The sequence below is a fragment of the Polyodon spathula genome, chromosome 11, assembly GCF_017654505.1.
Source record: "Polyodon spathula isolate WHYD16114869_AA chromosome 11, ASM1765450v1, whole genome shotgun sequence".
NCBI classification, from domain to species: domain Eukaryota; kingdom Metazoa; phylum Chordata; class Actinopteri; order Acipenseriformes; family Polyodontidae; genus Polyodon; species Polyodon spathula.
Window position 1 is genome coordinate 45,517,028 of NC_054544.1, and position 6,994 is coordinate 45,524,021.

A 6,994-nucleotide genomic window follows, 5' to 3' on the forward strand; every position below is an offset into this window, starting at 1 on the left:
CGGAATAATTTAATGTAAATTTAATATTCAATTGCATATCTATTTAATATTAATTTAATGTACATTTAATATGTAATTGTATATCTATTTAATATTAATTTATGCCATGCAATATAAAGCATTACCTAAATTTGTTATGCTCGAGTACACTCACGTGAGGACGTCCACTTTGTCAGTCAGAAACTGCAAATGTGGTAACGTTACACTGCTAAGCAGAAATCAATATATTGGAGATGATTATTGTGAAGAGGCTGAATCGGATTAATTTGCTTCTTGAAACAGATTTTTATTTGGCGGTTTGTCTAGATATGGCAGCAGAGCGCCTTTTTGCCGCATAACTTGAATTTCTTTCGATTTTTTATTTTCCTTTTACAATGGCCTGACATAATACTCGCAAGACTGCTTCGACTGAAGACATCATACAATTTGTGACACGTAGGGGCCCCCTTAGGTTTGGGGCCCTAGGCCGTCATCTTCCTCGCCTTGCCCTAAAGCCCGCCCTGCTCCCACATAACCTTGCCTTGTATATACCCTACTGTCTGACTGCAGCAAATTAACACCAGTTCTCAAAATAATCAAGCAAATATGAGGCCCGATATTACCGGCAGCTTTCATAAATAAGATGGAATACTTAATGATTTCCATTACATAAGAGTAGATGTTAAATCTTCATGCTTTACAGTAAACTAATGTGATCCATTTGTGTTTCTTTCCATCTGTTGATGTAGATATCCTTCTGCCTGGTGTTGATGGCTGAAGTGTAATGCTGGCTACAGAGATCAGCTTATTTTGCCTCTCCAGCATATTAGCACACACAACGGCTGTGATACTGGCTCCAGGGATCAACAACAGGGCGGTCTCCCCAGTGCATCAGCATGACAACCGTCTGGATTGAGCTAAGTATGGTACATCTCTGGGGTCTTCAAGTGGGCACCTTCCATCCTTTGTGTTTCGTTGACTAGCCCACGACACCTCAAGAGGGCTCAACAGGGATTCTGGCATCCCAGCATCACCCCCCTCCATCCCCCACTCAGCTCAGCCCAGCTTACTTACCTGTACATCACCGTTGCTTTCTTTCTATTGTGCTTCAGATACCCATCCAGAATCTTTCCGTCTCAACCACAGCCAGTTGCTGATCCTTTCTGCTGCTTCAGCTAAATTTTTCATTGTGTGATGCAACTCTTGGCCACTGAACCCGACATCTCTGAGAAACCGGGTTGCAAAGTGTGCCACAAATCCTCGACAACCCACCTCCACTGGGTAAACTCGGACTCTCCATCATCGCTGTTCTGCTTCAGCAGCTAGTTGAGCATACTGAAGTTTCTTCCTCTCATATGCCTCATCCACAGCATCTTCCCATGGTACTGTTAACTCTACCAGATGAACAAGGCGTACTGATCCAGACCACAAGACAATGTCTGGTTGAAGGTTAGTGGTAGCAATCTCAGGTGGGAAAATAAGCATTTGACTAACATCTGCCAGCATTTTCCAGACCTTAGCAGGTTCCAGTTCTCCTGGGCGAGGCTTAGGTTTAACACCTTTAATTGGTGGTTGCTCTCCTGGATGGAGGAATGTTGTTTTTTTGTGTGTAATGCTTTGATGGAACTAGTGGCAACTTATTGGTCAGGTTACGCTCGTCTTCCAATGCTAAGGCCAAACATCGTAACACCTGGTCATGGCGCCAAGTAAACCATCCTTGGCTAAGACCCACCTTACATCCTGTCAAAATGTGCCTTAATGTTGGCAGGTGATGAACACAAAGGACATGAGGAATCCTCACCCACCCAGAGGTTTAGGTTCTGTGGTGATGGGAGAACATCATATGTTGATCTGATGAGGAAACTGATCCTGCTCTGTTCCATTGTCCATAGGTCTTGCCAACCGATCTTGCATTGTTCCACACTCTCCCATCTCATCTATTCTCCCTGCTTGGCCTGGGAAACGGCCTTTAAACACACCTCATCCTCTCCTCCTGCTTTTGCACCTTGTACGAGAGAGCGAGAGGAGAGAGAGAGAGAGAGAGAGAGAGAGAGAGAGAGAGAGAGAGAGAGAGAGAGAGAGAGGGAGGGAGAAATTTAAAATGAAATGATTGCCCAGCCTGACCTGGGTTTTGTCACAGCAATCCTTTAAAAATCTGGGTCTCTGTTTTCAATGAACCCTGGTTGGCCTGGGAAACGGAGTTTACACAACTGATCCTCGCCTCCTGCTTTTGCACGTCTTTTACTACCAGCTTCTTCGGTTGAGCTGGGGTTGCCTTGTGCCATGCAGAAGGAGCTTAACTGAGACCAAGACCCCCTCTTCCATGCTGAACTTGCCCCATAATATCACTGATTTGGGGCAGTCTTTGCATCTTCCACAGCTTTCTTTGCTAACCATTTCTAGTTTTCAACACAGGTGCTGCCTCCCTTACGAATATACTAATGTCATTTCCAGTCGGACTTTGGCGCACTTAAACTCTTCGGTTAGAGCAGAGACTGGTAGCTGCAGTATTCCAATACCATAAAGTCCAACTCTGATGAGGCAGCGTGGAACTCCCAACCATTTCCTGACTTATCAACTGATTAAAGCTTCCAGCTTCTCAACTGTTGTCAAGGAAACCTCGTACACAGTCAGTGGCAGTCTTGGCAGTAGACCAAACTGAAAGCACCAGTTTCAGTTTGCCCAGTAAAGTGCTGCTGTCTATGCTCTTCAACCCTTCCACTGCTTGTCAATTATTTAAACAAACATAATGTACTAAATCCGTGATAAATAATGTTACAATAAAGTTAATGTTAATTAATTAAATCAAACTGACTCTGTATAGGTAGACAATCCAGACAAATATAAAACGTTTAAAAATGATCAACCATCATTAATACATTTAATATTGTTTATATTGGTGTTTACTCTTAATGGTTAAGCGATTCTGAGAGGAGTGGTAAATTTTCTAGCAACATTTTTGGTGACTTTAGAATGTCTAAATAGCGAGATCTAGCGAATTTGTGAGGTTTCTCTGGAGACTTCCTGCTTTGTGGAGTTGGCAACAAAGAGGGTGCGTTCTGGTGGCACAGATTGCGCAGTTCTGCACAGAATCCCGTTCTGCGAGGGATGCTACACAACGTCATGAAGCTCCACCCTAAAAAATCTGTGCAGATCCAGCACAGCCCGGCGCAGCTTGGAAAACTAGTTTCGAGGGGCCGCCTGCTGCTGTGAACCAGGGCCGATGCAGAGATCACGAGTGACCTGCCAATCGCGTAATTCAAATAGGTACTAAAACTACTGCTGCCCCTTAGTAGAGGGGAACGACATGTCATATTTATGCAAAGAAGTGTTAACAGCCTTGTCAACGCTGTAGTAAATAAATGGTAACACTTTAAAATAAGTGCCTGTTCATGTATACCATGATAAGTAATGTATACTGTTACAATACATGTTCAACAATTACATCAAACTGACCTTGTATTGTCTGATAATCCAGAAACTAACTATAGGAATATTAAATATTACAATTAAGTTATAATGGACTGCAAATGAATGCATGTGTGGTACATTGTGATAAATTAAATAATTAAATGTTATTACGTATCATTGTATACAACAAACAAACAGAATAACTAATTAATTATGCAACTAGAGTATAAATAAGTGACGTTGCTGGTACGGTTCTTAAGTGTTTGGAGAAGGCGTTACTAGTAGCAACGTAACGTCAAACAGAGCAGGTCCGCGCAGCAAGCACACCTTGCATTGTGATACGAGAACGCAACCTGAGTGTAGGGCTGCTTATTACAATGTCGGAGGAAAAATAAAACAGCATTTATACCAAGATAGAGAATAGTACCGGGAAAATAATGAATAATAGACAATAATCGGGTATAAATCAGTAAAAACCGACGTTCAGTTAAAAAAGAAAATCGTGTAATTTTCCGGGAAACTTCAGAATAAACCGGAAATGCAGAACATTTTTTATATATCTTTAGGGACTGACAGTGCGCAGAATGACAGGGGAAGTATAAGCAGACGTGTTTTAATTACCCTACAGCTTCAGGTACGTTCCTTAAAGTATGAATGCCCTGGCTGTGAAAGAAGGAATGCGACTCTCTGTAGGCGTTTTTTATACACAAATATGCTTACTTGAATTAATAACACACAAGTCTTCATTTAGAAATGGGGCTGAACTTACACCCGTTCATGGCCCTGCAGCAACATCAACCTACTCGTTTCCGTATTTAAAAAAAAAAAAAAAAAAAAAAAACTAAGGGAAGGGAAACTGAGTAAAACAACAAACAGGCTGATCAATCTCCTTATTGCTCTGGAACACACTGTCCTCTACTGGTAACCTCACTTGCATGTTCAGTCTCACTACCCAAATTATAGCCCGCTCGAATAACTAATAGATAATAAAAACAAACTAAACTAACAACCATCTAGCCTATATAGGTTATATTTAATTAATACTTTCTGTAGTCTCCACAAACTGCCCAGCATAACAGGGTGCAGCCTGTAGCTGCTCTCATAGGGGAAGCTGAGGTTTCACATGGTATTTAGCATGTAGTGTAGTTTTGACATGTATGAAGAAACACAACCACAATTGCTGCTGGAATTACACACAATACTGTGCTGTGTATTGCACATTACAATAGTAATTTAATTGTAGCCCAGTAATAGTAATTGTATTACAGTACAATAGTACAGTATTATAGTACTTTATTACTATAGCATTCTCATTTTACTTTAGTACTATAGTATATTTTTATAGTAGTACTTTTTTTGTAAGGGCTATAACGCATGCCTGATTTAAATGAACCGTTACAACACCCCCGCCCCCATCCACCAGAAAGCAGAATGGTATTTGTTGCAGTAGCCCTTCACGACAACATTTCCTACATAGATATATGTGACAACTTCAACTTCCATTAAGAGACAGCCACTATGAGACAGCAGCTGCAGGCTGCAGGAATACCCATCTCGTCCAGCATCTTCTGTTGTAGCCACACCACTGTTAACGTTAGCTGTTGTATAGTGCAGCGCAGACTATGGGTCAAACTGTACGTGTAGGGTGCGTTCTGTTGTGGTTTAGAAAATAAATCAATGTCGGACTTCTGGCTTTTCAAATACTTTCTGTTTCTTTTTGAAATTACATTTGAAACCGTTTAAAGGCAAAGCCATAACAAAATATAAACTTGTGTGTATACACTAAGCATAATATAGTTTGCCTCCCCTGTACGCTGTGGGTTAGACGCCTATGGGCTCAATCAAGTTACAGTTCAACAGAAGGAGAAAAGTCACAAAAACAAAGTGTCTTAACCATATGTAAATAACTGAATGTTCGTCATTGTCTTCATCATACCTAATGTTTTCCGTCCTCACATTGTCATTGTTGACTAAATAAAAAATGTATTGTTGACTAATATTTTCGTCACTATTTTCGTTAATGAAATGAACACTGTCTGACACGTGACGAGGTGCACCACCCCAGCTAATTTTCCTTCCTTACCCAGTTGGGAGGCCAAGTCAGCACTGTGTGTGGGGATCCGCAGCCAAGACTGGCAAATGCATGAACAGGAGTCAGACCACACTCACTGCTCAGCCTGTCTTACTGACCCACTTACAGGCTCTACTCGCACAAGAATGACCTGCAGTTGTGCCACCTTAAGGCTTTCTGAGCAGTATCTGCCCTCCCCCAGTTTGATATTATAATAGTTGAGGGTGCATGTTTTAGATCAAAGCACAGGAGCACTATTCAATTACGACTCATTTCTCTTTCTCTTTAGAGGGTGAAAGCCACAATTAGTGATATCTATTCAGCATAGAAATTACAAAACAGTAATTCATGGCGATCTTCTTTAAAGTAAATAATTTCCTGAAAATCAGTTCCTGCAAGTCTAATATATTGAAGCTCGGCATGGTACCGGTGTGAGTTGTCACAGTTATTACAGATCACTATCTATTTCATGTTGTTTTTTAAATTCACTTTTTGTATAATGTACGCTTTCTGTTCTCATATTCTGGTGACTTTTTAAAACCGGAATTTAAAGCACTCTTGTGTTAATAGAGCTCTCAAACATGTCTTCTGTAAGTGCAGCTGGTACATCGAGGAACCACATAGAGTAGACAGACATGATATACAGTAGTCAATATATATATATATATATATATACAGTGGCTTGCAAAAGTATTCAGACCCCTGACCAATTCTCTCATATTACCGAATTACAAATGGTACATTGAAATTTCGCTTCCTGTAGTTATTGCTCGGTCTCTCACAGCGCCATGGAGGAATTTTGGTACACTTCTTCATGCAGAATTGCTTCAACTCAGTGACATTTATGGGTTTTTGAGCATAAACTGCTTGTTTCAGTTCCTGCCACAACATCTCAATGGCGTTTAGGTCTGGACTTTGACTAGGCCATTCCAAAACTTTAAATTTATTGTTCTTCAACCATTCTGATGTAGACTTGCTTGTGTGTTTCGGATCATTGTCTTGCTGCATGACCCAGCTGCACTTCAGCTTCAGCTCACAGACGGATGGCCTGACATTCTCCTATAGAATTCTCTGATACAGAGCAGAATTTATGGTTCCTTCAATGATGGCAAGTCGTCCAGGTCCTGATGCAGCAAAGCATCCCCAAATCATGGAACTACCACCACCATGCTTGACCGTTGATATGAGGTTCTTACTGTAGAATGCAACGTTTGGTTTGCACCAGACATAATGGGGCCCATGCTGGCCAAAAAGTTCCACTTTTGACTCATCTGTCGATAGAACATTATTCCAGAATTCTTCAGGATCATTTTTGGCAAACTTCAGATGAGCATTCGTGTTCTTAGTGAGCAGTGGTTTCCGCCTTGCTACTCTGCCATGAATCCCATTTTTGCCCAGTGTCTTTCTGATGGTGGAGTGACGACCCTGAACACTGACCTTAGCCAGGGTGAGAGAGGCCTGCAGATCCCTGAATGTTGTTCTAGGGTTCTTTGTGACTTCCTGAACGTTTTTACGCCTTGTTCTTGGAGAGAT